Source organism: Rhineura floridana, chromosome 9 (assembly GCF_030035675.1).
Source record: "Rhineura floridana isolate rRhiFlo1 chromosome 9, rRhiFlo1.hap2, whole genome shotgun sequence".
NCBI classification, from domain to species: domain Eukaryota; kingdom Metazoa; phylum Chordata; class Lepidosauria; order Squamata; family Rhineuridae; genus Rhineura; species Rhineura floridana.
Window position 1 is genome coordinate 126712668 of NC_084488.1, and position 14524 is coordinate 126727191.

The window sequence follows — 14524 nt, forward strand, 5'->3', positions numbered from 1 at the left end:
GGCATCAAGACTGCTATGGAGGCGAGCAACTTTACCCTCAAAGTGCCTTTCAAACAATCCACAGTGGGCCTCCGAAGGGTCTAAAACTCCATTTCCTGGAGATGATGTGAACAGACCCCTGACAATGATGTTTTAATGTTTTTAGTGCTTTTGTTTGCCACCCTGGGCTCCTGCTGGGAGGAAGGGCAGAATAATAATAATAATAATAATAATAACAACAACAACAACAACAACAACAACAACAACAACCCTGTTTGGGGCTTCCTATTCCTGTTTTGTTTTTAAAAACACAAATCTAGAGTTACTCATACAATTCTCAGGATTATGATAAATGTGGCTATGATTATTTCCATTAATTGTTATGCAAATAAGACGTTTTAATTTTAAAATTTGCATCATGTTTTACTGTCTAAATGTATATGGGGCACCACAAAGCTCCCTGGGATGCGTCTGAGCCTTTACCTCAAAGAGCAATTGCAACAGCGTCAAAAGAATTAGCGCCCAGCACCACAAGAGCAAAACGGGCTGGTTTGAAGTGCAGCCCATTGGCAGGCCCCAGCCTCTGCACCACCCTAGTTATGCACACCCTCCAGATGACAGCCAATTCCCACAACCCACGGAGCCATGCCAAATGTTGGGCTCTGGGGATTCATTTGTAGGGCACTGTCCAAATCGTTTGGAAACACGGGATAGTCAGAGCACATTAGTACTACAACCAGACGGAAGCAGACTTCATATGAACATAGGAAGCAGCCATATACTGAGTCAGACCACTGTCCATCTAGCCCACTATGGTCTACACTGGCCGGCAGTGTCTCTCCGAGATTCTAGACTGGGTACATTCCCAGCCTAACCTGGAGATGCTGTGGATTGAACCTGGGATCTTGTGCTCCACCAGTGAGCTACAGCCCTTCTCCGACAAAATGGGAAGCGTTTCCCAGCCCTTTTCTCTGGCCTGCAGTCATGCGCACCGCACAAAAACAGACCTTCCTGACACCCCTGACTGCCTTCCTGTCCCTTCTGCTCTAACAGAGGCATAATAATAGCATTGCTCCTTTAGGTGAGGATCTGTTGCTGCTGTTTATCATGCCTGGGAGATGTGCACCCCATTGCGGAAACTGTTGTGTACAACTTTCTCACCTTTCTGCCTCGTAGCATAGACGGCAGGATGAGAGAGAGCTGCTGGGCTGGGGGCATCTCAACTTGCAAACTGAACTGCAGAAGGGTGTTAGAGGGATGGCTGGAAGACTGGATGGCCAATTAGCATGAAAAGGGAGCGTGTTAACCACTGAGAAGAGTCCTTGCCCTTTCATACTGATTGGAGCCAGTCAGAGTGAAAAGAGGTGAATCAGCCACTGAGAATACTCTTCTCAGTAGCCAACACGCAGCCTTCCCTTTCATGGCTTCTAGGGACATCTGTTGTAGTGGAGTGTGGACTTGCGAGATGACAGGGAAAGCAAGGGAGACAGGGAAGGTGGGAAAGGGGGCGTGGCTGTGAGGGGGTGTGGCGTGACTATCATGAAGGGGTCCTGCGCTTCTGAATTTGCCACTACTCTACTGCTGAGCAATGGTGGGATATGGCTGTCATTTTGTCATTCTTTATCACAGGGCCCACAAAGAAACTGACATCTGACCATCCACAACTAGCAGAAAGGCTCTGAATGGTTTATCTTGTAGATGTCTTTGCATTTTCATGAGTGCAAAACATGAACTGTGCCCTGGAAAAATGACACCATCATCACCAAAGGGCTGCTAATGCAAAGCCACAGGGGTTATGTGCAGCCAGCGGGACAGGAGTGTGCGTTCACTCCTAGAAAAAAGGACACTTAGAAACAGGCCCCGATTTGTTTGTTGGGTTTATGAACTGCTTTTCACTAGCAGGAGTCCCAAAGCAGGATACTTGTGAACTCCCTCTCTGCCCTTCTCTCACCACCCGAAATGTGCCACTTCATCTTGCTCAAATTTATTTATTCATTTATTTATTTATTATTTTATTTGTATCCCGCCCTTCCTCCCAGCAGGAGCCCAGGGCAGCAAACAAAAGCACTAAAAATACTTTGAAAATGGAAATGGACTGCCTTCAAGTCAATCCCGCTTCATGGCGACCTATGAATAGGGTTTTCATGGTAAGTGGTATTCAGAGGGGGTTTGCAATTGCCTTTCTCTGAGGCTGAGAGGCAGTGACTGGCACAAGGTCACCCAGTGAGCTTCATAACTGGGGGGGGATTCAAACCCTGGTCTCCCAGGTCGTAGTCCAATACTCTAACCACTAGGCCACACTGGCTCTCAAAAAAACCCAACACTTTAAAACATCATAAAAACAGACTTTAAAATACATTGAAACAAAGCAACTTTAAAAACATTTTTTTAAAAAAGCTTTGAAGACATCTTTAAAAAAAGGTTAAAAAACATATTGTTTAAAAACAAGGTTTAAAAACATATTAAAAAGCAATTCCAACACAGACACAGACTGGGATAAGGTCTCTACTTAAAAGGCTTGTTGAAAGAGGAAGGTCTTCAGTAGGTGCCGAAAAGATAACAGAGATGGCGTCTGTCTAATATTTAAGGGGAGGGAGTTCCACAGGGTGTGCAAATGAAAAAGGTGTACAAGGTCCATCCGCCCCATTAACTGCACAAAGGCATTCTGCTACTCTTTGAGTCAACGGCTGGTACATTTCCAGAGGCCTCCCCAGTGCTGGCACAGCAAACTCTCCACACCTACCAAAGGGGAGGGGCTGAGGATGGCTGGGGAGCACATGATGCAGCCCTATGGCTTGACCCTAGAAGGGCCTGGCTGGGGGGCTGCTGGGGAGCCAGATCAGCTGCTCTCAGCTCCTTGGAGGAACTGAAGGGAGGAAAGGTGTGTGCCAATCAGGGCAATGGGAACACTGTGAAGCAGTGCAAGACGCGGCGTTGCCTCAGCACATGCACAATTTTGACACGCTTCCAGAGTTGTGCAAATAAGTGTGATTCCCTGCACAACATACTGATTGGTTTTCATCAAAATGCTGGAGGGTGATGAAGCCAAGATCTGTCCCTGCAGAAAGTCAGTTGGTTAATGCCTCTCCCTCAAACTGGTTCACTCGTGTATGACTTGCAGGCCTGAACCAGCCACTGGCACTAGAGCATTAATTTCACATCACATCACTTCAAACAGAAATGTTTTTTAGAGGAGTCAGTTTGCACAGCTGCCAGCTATTAAAGACCCTAATAGATGTGCTTTGTGTGTGTGTGTGTGGGGGGGGTAGATTTTGCATTGTGGCAGCAGGCTCCATCCTCAGCTTGCACACAGGGGTGTGTAAACAAGTGTGGGGAACCTGTGGCCCTCCAGACGTTGCTGGCCCATCCTCATCCCTGACTATTGGTCATGTTGGCTGATGAGGCTGATGGGAGTTGGAGTCCAACAACACCTGCAGGGCCCTAAGTGAGAACATAAGGACCCACCTCAGAGGCCGGGCCAGTCAGGCTCGTCATCCATCGAGCCAATAATTGCCTGGCAAGGACCATTGAGGGCCACAAGCACACCTTCCCCATCCTCCTTCCTGCTCCCTGACCCTTCCAGCTTGAGATCTCAGGAGGAACGATGCATGGATCTGGGACCTTCTCCATGCATGCAAAGTGAATGCTCAGCCACTGAGCTCTGGGCCGCCTCTGCTCCATAGCGGATGCTCTAAGTTGGCTCCTGGTTCTGCAGCGTCAACTTCCCCACCCCACCTTGGTTTATTGACTGTGAAACGGGCACCTGACAAGGCCCATTAATCTAATGTAGAAAAATCCAGTGACCAGCAGGCCTGTGTGACTCAGGGCTCTGAGGGCAGCTTTTCCGTTCCCCCTGCAGGCGTTCCATTTGTTGGTCTTGATGGGGCCACCAAACAGTGTGGTCTCCTCCCTGGTCCTGCCTAGCCAGGGTGCAGAAGGGGACCCTCCTGCCCCAAAGCATCTTCACCCTCCCACGTCTGTGGGGCTGCCTTCAGCCTGCTCTCCCCTTGGGGACGGAGGCGCCCCTTGGCCTGCCATGGGAGCAGGTGGTGGTGAAGAGCATACCTGCCCTGCCCTGCCCTGCCCTTGCCTCCCAGCAGCTGGCTCAAATGACGCCCCTCGGAGCAAAGCAATCGGGCCCACAGGCAATCCCCCCCCCCCGCACATAATTTCTGTTTACATTATTCCCCTTTCTAAAAGTCAATCAATAGATAATAATGCTGGAATAATGTAGAGAGTTAAGAACCCCATTCAGTGCCCAGGATTAGGGATATTGAAGGGCAATTGCTCTGGAAATCACCTCAATCCTGCTTTAGTGATGCTGTGATTCACTTGCTAGATTACCCAGCATTCCACTGGGCAGCTTTAAATGACCTCTTTTGGATGCAGGCTCCACAATCCTGTGCTGAAATCTGTTTGCACAGCAAACTGCAATTGTAGCCAAGATTAGAGGGGCTGGGGAAGGGAGGGAGGCGGTGGAGGCGGCTGTTGACAAATAAGCATGGAAATCCCCCACTCTCCATTCCGAGGGCGTCTCCTCCTCCTCGCTCTGTTTGGCAATGACTTTCCAGACCGGACAGACGGAGCTGGTGCCCCTTGCCCACCTGTGCCTGACTGCCTCAGCTGGTGTCCCAGGAGAGGAGGAAATTGCAAGGAGCTGAAAGGGCCGGGGTGAAGAAGAGGAGGCACCCAGGGGAAGGCAAGGGCTGGGGATCACAGAGGCCTGGAGTCCAGGTTGGGGCAGGAGAGCCCATGCAAGGAGAGGGGGATAAATGTCTTCCCCCTGCAGCCCCCTTCTGGGCTTGCATGAACTGAACTCCACTTGGGATGCTTCCAGGGTCACTGGAACCTGGGAACGAAGGAGCACTGTCAGGTAGCAACAGGCCACATGAACCCCTGGCCTGGGTCTCTGGTGCTCCCTTTCTTCCTGTCTCCTCCTCAGGCTACAGACTGGCTAAGCAATGACCAGCAGAGGCTGGCAAGCCACATGCACAAGGCTCTGGGTTCTAGTCCTGCCTTCTCTGCAAATGCCCCCCTCATTACCTGCCTACCTATGCCTAAAAGGCCCAGGTGACTTCGCCATTTTTCTCTGAGCATCAGCTGGCTTCATTTTAAATTTAAATGCATGAAGTGTGGATCACAGTAACTCAAGGGGGAGGGCCTTAGTCTGCTTTCCATACAGAAGACCTAGGTTTGATCCACAGCATCTCCAGATAGAATTGTTAAACACCTGTCTGAAGATGGAGACGCAATCCTGCCAGTTCCATTGTGTCTCCACCTCTCTCTTCTGAGAACGGGGTACATGATGCTAGTCAAACCCCGCCCCTTTTTACTTGAAAGCTGATGGGATCAGCAGGAGTGCATTTTTTTTAAAAGTAAGCTTCCAAGAGATTTCGCAACTGATTGGCAGATCAACCCGTTCCCCCTCCAGGTGTGGCCAATGGAAACACTTTGCTGTAGGCAACTAGGGTGCTGACAGTCTGAAACCCTGGAGAGCTGCTGCCCAGGAGTGTGGGCAGTACTGAGCTGTATGGACCAGTGGTATGATTCAGTAATCTATCTACTAACAAAATTCATACAATATTACAATTATCATTAAAAACAGTTAAAAACAAGTAGTTAAAAACATTTAAAGATGATTAAAATCAGCAGTAAACTAAAAAGAGATTAAAATGCATCAGCATTTGCATGTCTGGATAAGCTTACCTAAAGAAAACTGTTTTAAGCAGGTACCACAAAGAAGACCACCTGTAGATATCACGACACAGTGAGACACGGTGAGACCAGAGTTCAATTTCGGAGCCCCCCTCGTAATTCTCGTCTCCGCTTTTATTTTACCTCCGCTTGGAGGCGTGGATTATTTTCTCTCCATAAACAGCCTATGACCTTTAACTATTGTATAACATCACGTACATACATAGTACAACAGCATTATCTACGTGGCAATATGCAGGCAGTTATTTAACCACTACAGATGTCAGTATCGTTTACAGCCATAAAGTTAACCACATCCTGTTTTTCCACTGGTCAGATCGCAATGTCTTGAGAGATAGTGTACTGAGAACAGCAGCGTGGTTTGCCAACGTATGCTGTTCATTCAGTCCACCCCACATCTCCCCCTTTTTTATTTTTTAGCAAAAAGTAATTACTACGTAATGGTCGCGGAGCAACAGGTGTACACGTCTGGAAAAGGTATTGTAAAAAACAGCATAAGCCTATACTTAAAATGAGTAAAAGAATAGCATATCTAAGAATCTGACTTAGCCATCCAGTGGGCAGCCAACTCCAAAGCCACTGCCACCAAGTTGTAGGGGCGTCCTGCAAAATGTTATTAGCTAGATCCTTCAAGTTTTTTACCTGTGTTCTGATTTCAAAACTGTTGTCAGTTAAATTAAAACAGCACATATTCTTTATAGTTTCGCACCCCAACTGATGTTGTAATAGCAGGTAATCTATAGCTGCACGATTATCCAAGATAGCTTGTCTTAATATACCCTGCTCTTCATTTAACAAAGCAATGGCTCGAGAGGTGGCATTTATCATCTTAACATAATTACAGGCTAATTTATGTAATTGATTGCTGTTACTTACTGCCAATGCAGGAAGTCCAACAAGGGAGATGGCTAGTGATACACTTTCTGCTTTATTAAGCAATTCCACCTTGTCATTACAATCAGCCGGCATGGCAACAGCTTCTCTTTTCCTACGTTGGGCTAGCAACTCCCTTTTATGAAGGAAAATGGGAACCAGTCGACTCAGGCAACAGATGGTATCAGAAATATTAGCGGGAACATAATTAAAAGTGGTTTCTCCACATGTCCAAAACCATCCACCTGGTAAAGGAATGTGTCCGTACATACTGGATATGTTAATGTGCTGTGTACAATTCCATGTGGGTCTCCCAACCTTTAGACATCCCTTCTGCACCTTATGTCGACTACAATTAACCATCCGAGCACACGTATTATTAATGGAATTTGCAACATGTGATGTAAATAATTGAAAAGCATTAACAGGCAGCTGGAAGGTTGGAGTTCCCCAATTCGAAACAGTATGATATTTAATCTCTGAAGTATTCATGAACCGCCCAAGTCCTGTAATGTTCCCAATATCCCCAGGTGCTTTGCATACGGGTATTAAACATGTTCCCAACATACCCATTTCCTGTACATGTTCAGTCATGCAAAAGTCACTCACATTTGTCATTCTTGCTAACTGAACCCAGATATTGTGTTGAAACCGCATCCCCAACTCCTGCCCCAACCTGTCAGCCCCGGCGCTTCCTAAAATCCAACAAATGCAAAGTACAAAAATAGAATTTGTATTTAAAGACGCAATTAAAGCAAGAATGGTATTCTCAGTTGTCTTGTCCACCCCGGCTTGTTCCATTGCTTTTTCTGCTTGTGTTGCTAAGTTCTTTATTTGGCCCCAAGTCACGGGAGGTTGCGGAACATTCCGACCACGCTTCCTGGAAGACATCCCAGTATCCTGAAGTTGCAGAGAAAAATTAGGGATGGGATTCTTAAGATTATCGTGCCAGGACATCGTCTTTCCAGGGCCGGATACACCTAGCAGGTACCCACACAGGACCGTGAGGCGTAGACACAGCCGCGTAACCTCGACCCCACGTTATAAGCGGAACTGGGCCTTTCCACTCTGGATTTGGTAGTTGCCGAAACTGCACCCGCGGGGCAGGTAGAGACTCCGACTGCTGAAAATGCCGCTGCGCTCGAGTAGAAAAGGAAAAATGAGTATTGGGAGATTGAGACAAATTTAAATGATTAATGGTAAACAACACTTGTGCCAGCCACTCCTCTTTGGTGGCCAATCCCAGTGGTACTCCTCCTTTTTGTTTTTGTTTAAGCAAATGCTCTTTAAGGGTACGATTGGTACGTTCGACGACAGCTTGACCTGTAGAATTATAAGGAATACCAAACAAATGTGTAATGGACCACTTAGTGCAAAACTGTGCAAATTGCTGTGAAACATATGCAGGACCATTATCAGTTTTTATCGTCTGAGGTTGGCCCATGATGGCAATAGAACGAATGACATGATTAATAACATTCTTAGTTTTTTCCCCTTTCTGAGGAGTTACCCATATGTATCCGGAATATGTATCTACTGTAACATGCAAATACTTCCATGGGGAGAAAGTAGGAAAATGTGTAACATCCATTTGCCACAACTGGTTAACTATGAGACCTCGTGGGTTCACTCCTGGTTCTGGGGATAGAGTTAACTGTGTGCATTGGGGACATTGTTGAATAATGGCAGAGGCTTCCTGGGCAGTAAGATGGAATTGCTTCTGGAGTGCTTTAGCATTTTGATGATGAAGGGCATGACTTTCTATGGGTGTGCAAAGGAGGGCACGAAGAGCCTGATCAGCATATTGATTACCTTCTGTTAACAATCCTGGGAAAGGTTGATGACTGCGAATATGAAATATAGCAAATCGACAAGACCGAGTATGTATGAGTTTTTGAAGTGTAAGCATAAGAGCAAGTAGATTAGTGTCCAGCATGGGAGAGACATAACTACCGGGTAATGCAAGTACAACATTCTTAACATAAAGACTATCGGTAATAATGTTAACCTCCTGATCTGCAAAAGTCAACAGCGCCATACTAACAGCGGCCAACTCAGATCTCTGAGCGGAAGTTTGGGGTAAGGTGAAAATTGTCTTCCAAACCCCCTGCTCGTGCCATGCAACAACCCCTCTAGTTGGACTGCCATCAGTATAGACCGTGACCGCAGGTAAGGGTTGTAAACTGATTACAGATTGAAACTGGATAGGAATTTTTTGTGTAATTTGAAGCCGTGGATCTGATGAGGAACGACATGAAATTGTGCCCAAATAAGAGACTAAAGCCCATTGAAGGTCATCAGAAAGCGCAACAGCATTTTCCCATGTGTAAAGTTTAAGAGGCAACGAAATTTCAACCGGATCGATACCTAATAATTGCCTTGATCGTAATCGTGCTTTTTGGATTATTTCTGCTGCTTGCATTGGCAAAGTTGTGATAGATGACTTTGGTGTATGGGCTAAGTAAAGCCACTCTATTATATGTGTAGCATTGGAGCCTGACTCCTGAGTGAGTGCAGCAAAAAGTTGGCTTCCATCAAATAAAACAAATAAAATCAGTGGTTTATTCAATATTTGTCGATCCACCCAAATAGCTTTTAACGTTGTAGAAACTAATTCTAGGGATTGCCTTGCCTGTTTCGTTAAAGTAATAATATCTGCAGGTTGACGTCCTTGTTTTAAACATTCAAATAAAGGCCCCATGTCTTGAGTGGTAAGTTTACAATATGGTCGAATCCAATTAATAGAACCCAAGAATTGTTGTAGTTCTACATAAGTTGGCTTCATTGACAAAGTAAGACAGGGCAATACAGGAGTGGAGTAGGATTGCATTAATTTATGTCCTAAATACAGAAATGGTTCTTTGAGTTGTACCTTTTCAGGGGCAATCTGCAACCCTGACTGTGACAAATGATCAGTAAGGTGTTGTTGCCACATAGATGGGAGGGTTCTCCCAGCCACCAAGATGTCATCCATATAATGGTAGACCAATAATGTAGGGTATTGAGCCCGAAAGGGTCGCAGGGCCATGTCTACAAACTGTTGACATAGGGTTGGACTATTTAACATGCCCTGAGGTAGCACTTTCCATTGATATCGTTGCGCAGGGCCAGAGTTATTATATACGGGAACAGTAAACGCAAATTTCGGTGCGTCTTGCGCTTGTAACGGTATTGTGAAAAAGCAATCTTTCAGGTCTATAATAGCTAAGGAATAGTCATATGGAATTAAATTTGGATTGGGCGTCCCACATTGTAGCGGACCCATGGGCACAATTAATTTATTTATTTCTCGTAAATCATGTAAGAGCCTCCACTTTCCAGATTTCTTTTTAATCACAAACACTGGGGTGTTATAAGGGCTATTACTTTCTGCTATATGATCAGCTTCCAGTTGCTCCTTTACCAGTTGGTGCAGAGCTTCTAATTTTTCTTTGGGTAAGGGCCATTGTTCTACCCAAATGGGTATGTCTGTCTTCCATTGTAAAGGAAGAGCTGCCTTTTGTTGGCTAATCATTAATAACAATGGTGGTCTGGAATTGCTCCAGTAAATCCCTTCCCCACAGATTTACTGAAATGTCCAAAATACAAGGGCGAATGTGGGCTATACGATCACCATCAAGAGCAACAACTTGTATCCAATCCTTACTCCGTTTTGAATCCTGAGCTCCGCCCACTCCCCACACAGAAGGGGCCACTTCTACTGGCCAAGAGGATGGCCAGTTATGTTCAGCAATTACTGTGACATCTGCCCCAGAATCTATAATACCTTCAAAAATAACATTGTTTAAACAATACTTACGAACCGGTTTCTCCCTGGTCACTTCTGCCAGTACTGCAGCTACCTGTGGATGGAAAGGATTACCTGAAATACTCACACTCGGCGATTTCGTCCTTGTAGATCCGAATCCACCAGTACGTTTTTGGGAGGAAGTGTTCGATGTGAAAAGACGATATGGCAATAACAATAGTTGCGCAAAAGAATCTCCCTTCTTCAACTGAAGGGGAAGGTGACTCCAATACTGAATATAAATAATTCCCTGATAATCAGAATCAATAACACCAGGTACCACCATTATATTATTCTTGGAAGCAGAGGATCGCGGTAGTACAAGGCCTACGGTGCCTTCTGGTAAAGGGCCAGTGAGTGTGGTAGGCATTAAAAGAACTGCTCCAGGCAAAGGAACATCTTTTGACTCTGCATGTATTAAATCAATTCCAGCGCTTCCTTGAGTAGCAGGGGTGGGTACACTTCCTTGAGATTCGGGGCTGGAAGCCTGCCCCAAGTTCAGTTTCCCTCAATAGGACGGGAAGACACATTGGTATTGGTAGTGGGAGCTGAACGACACTGATTAGCCCAATGATAACCCTTTTTACATTTCGGACAGATTTTCTTTGGCCGGTTTGTAACAGTGCCCCCACCTTTAAATGCTCCTCCGCCAGGAGCCCGACATTCCCTTCTGAAATGACCAGGCTTTTGACAATTAAAACAATTGCCTGTAGGTTTGTTACCCTGTCTTAATGCCCCAGCTAACAATGTCATGGCATGAACATGTGTACCTACCTCTGCACAAGCTTGAATCATGTCTCCCAATTCATATTGCGGTCTATGAATAATGTTTTTCAAAATCTTTTTACAGTCTGTGTTAGAATTCTCGTAAGCTAATTTTAACAATAATTCCCCTTGTGCCTGAGGGTTATCAACCTGCCGTGTCAGAGCCTCTTTCAAACGGTCAACAAACTGAAAATAGGGCTCTGTTGCTTGCTGCCGTACATTCGTAAAAGAACGTAAGGGTTCTTTCCCAGCAGGCACCTTTTTAAATGCTTTCTGTATACACTCAGCAGTTCGATGAAATGCGGCTTCAGGCAATACCCCTTGTTGTGCTATGGTAGCAAAATTACCTGACCCATAAATTTGCTCGGGAATGATATTAGCATCCCCAGCTGCTATAGCAGCATGTCTAAATTCTTGGTCCCAAACTACATATTGCGAAGGAGTCAAAATCATCCTAAAGAGATCCTTCCAATCTTGAGGGATCATGTTATATCCAGTAGCTACTCCTTCCAACATCCCTTGTACATAATTAGCCGTAATCCCATATTCTCTTACTGCCTTATTTATTTCTCTAATAACAGAAAACGGAAGAGCTGTCCAAGTTGCTATGCGATTATTAGCATTATTAGGATCTGGCTGATATGTAACGGGAAAAGCTGAAATTGTACCCTCCCAGTCTCCCATTTCTTCCATAGATAATAATCCTGAGGCTGCAGCCTGAGCTATGGCTGCTTTAACCTTCCCAGTAACCTGTTCTTGTTGAACTGGAGGGCTATATGGAGGAGCATTTACAAATTTCTCAATATCCTTTTCAGGTGTAGGTAAAGAAAGTTGGGGATAAAGAGGAGTTTTCTGGTCAGAATTGGCAAACAGCGATGTCTCTTTTATCCCTAAATGACTAATGGCCTCAGCACACTTTTGCCATAATAAGAGATGGTGAATAGGTGCTCTTGGTTCTTCATGTAATTTTCTCCCTATCTTTATCCAATCTGACTGACGTAGTGATCCTTGCTCTGGATACCATGGACATTGACATTGAATTGTTTTTAACAATGATTCAATGTGAGAACGACTTATAAAAGCTGAGGTATCCTGTTTTAAAATTTTTTGTAGCTCTTGTGCATGAACCTTCTGCTGAGCTGACAATTCCCCCCCCATACTCACGAATGGGAGCTGTACGCTGAGGTGCACCGTTGGCTGATCCTGCCAGTGGGTACGAGGGTGTTTGTTCTGAATCACGTCGAGGTCACCAGATGTAGATATCACGACACAGTGAGACACGGTGAGACCAGAGTTCAATTTCGGAGCCCCCCTCGTAATTCTCGTCTCCGCTTTTATTTTACCTCCGCTTGGAGGCGTGGATTATTTTCTCTCCATAAACAGCCTATGACCTTTAACTATTGTATAACATCACGTACATACATAGTACAACAGCATTATCTACGTGGCAATATGCAGGCAGTTATTTAACCACTACAGATGTCAGTATCGTTTACAGCCATAAAGTTAACCACATCCTGTTTTTCCACTGGTCAGATCGCAATGTCTTGAGAGATAGTGTACTGAGAACAGCAGCGTGGTTTGCCAACGTATGCTGTTCATTCAGTCCACCCCACAACCACCTGTCGGGATGCTTTAATTTGGATTCCTGCACTGAGCAGGGGGTTGGACTCGATGGCCTCTTAGGCCCCTTCCAGCTCTCTGATTCTATGACACCGAAGGCACCTGCCTGAAGTCAGTAGACAGCTTTAGATGCTGATCCCACGTTTCTCCTTTAACACTTTCAGTGTACCATGCCCATTAGGCCCCTAACTTCTGCTAGGCTAAGAAATAGGACCCTTTCCAAGGATGACTCCGGGGCTTTGAACTCATGCTTCCCGAATCTGCTTTCTCTCACTCCTTTTCCTCCTGCTTAATCTTTTTATTTTTATTTTTCTCACTTCTTTTTTTCTTTTCTCTCCTTTTGTCCCTGCCTCTTTCTCGCTCTCCCTCTTTTGTTAAATTTATTATAACAAATCAATAATAATAATAATAATAATAAATAATCAATGTTTCCCAGGTCCGCTCGGCCCAGCTGTAACCTCTGCACTATCCCCACGTGGCTTACAGGACACACACCTCCTTTCCTCACATGTGCAAAACCCAGCAGGGGCCACAGAGCCTGCTCTCCTCTGGGTTCTTTCATGTGTCACCTGTCTCTTAAATGCAGTCTTCCCCAACTTGGTACCCTCCAGATGTTTTGGACTACAGCCCCCATCAGCGCCAGCATCATACGGCCATATTCTCTCTGGCGCTGGCAGGCACGAGATTGGAGGAGGCTGGGAGGTGCTTTTCAAGTGGCAAAACCTAAAGCTTGGAAAAGTTACTTTTTTTGAACTACAACTCCCATCAGCCCCAGCCAGCATGGCCACTGGATTGGGCTGGTGGGAGTTGTAGTTCAAAAAAGTAAATTTTCCAAGCTCTGGAAACCTTCCTTGCTCATCTGGACAGGTTTGTAGGGAAACAGAGCCCTCTGCTGGTGCCATTGTGGAACAGAAACTTGCACTCTTTCCCAGGAGATGATGGTCCCAAACTGAGCTGATTAAAATTTTATTTTTAAAAATTCTGACAGAAAAAACTGATGCTATCGGTCGTGAACAGCTCACATGTGTAGGAGCGGTCAGATTCCTCTGCAAGAAGTGCAGGTGCAGCAATCAGGGACGGATCTGGCCCCCGCCTCTGTGTTCACTGTCTTTCAGCATTACTGTGCCATCACCACTGAACAGCATCGTGCACACCTGTTTTCCAGTTTAAAAAGTGAAGTGTGAATCATGCCCTATTTTGTAACGTGTCAGCACAGAATGTTGCTGTTCTCACAGAAATGCCTGAGTCGGCATCTTCTCTTTCTGCAGACTCACTCCAACCAAACTGCAAGAGGAAGGCCAGAGTCCCCCTGACCTCACCAGGCTCTCCTGCTGCTGGTCCACACTGAAGGGCTACCTAGAGGATCAGTGAGAAGGATCACCCAAGAGGCCTCTCATGTATGCCCCCTTCCAATAATTGATATTTTTTTTCCTCCTCAGGGGTTGCCATTTAGGAAGGACAAGGCTGGTTCCTCCCTGCTACTAACTTCAAGCCAAAGAGATCGTTCCTCAGAGGCTTATCTAATGCTGGTCTAGTCAATTCACTGAGTCATGTTCAAAAATAATTGTCAAATGGGCCTGAATGTTGAGGATGCATGTCAAAGGCACGACTTTTAGTTTAAAAATAAATAATTAATGTATTATTTGATCTGTGTTGATTACATTGCTGTAGTTATTGTGGATAAAAAAGAAACCACCACAAACACTACAAAAAAGTTTTAAAAAATGGCCATTTGATCTTGAACATCTGAAGGCGTAGGCAGAGATTGCAGAAAAAGGTGAT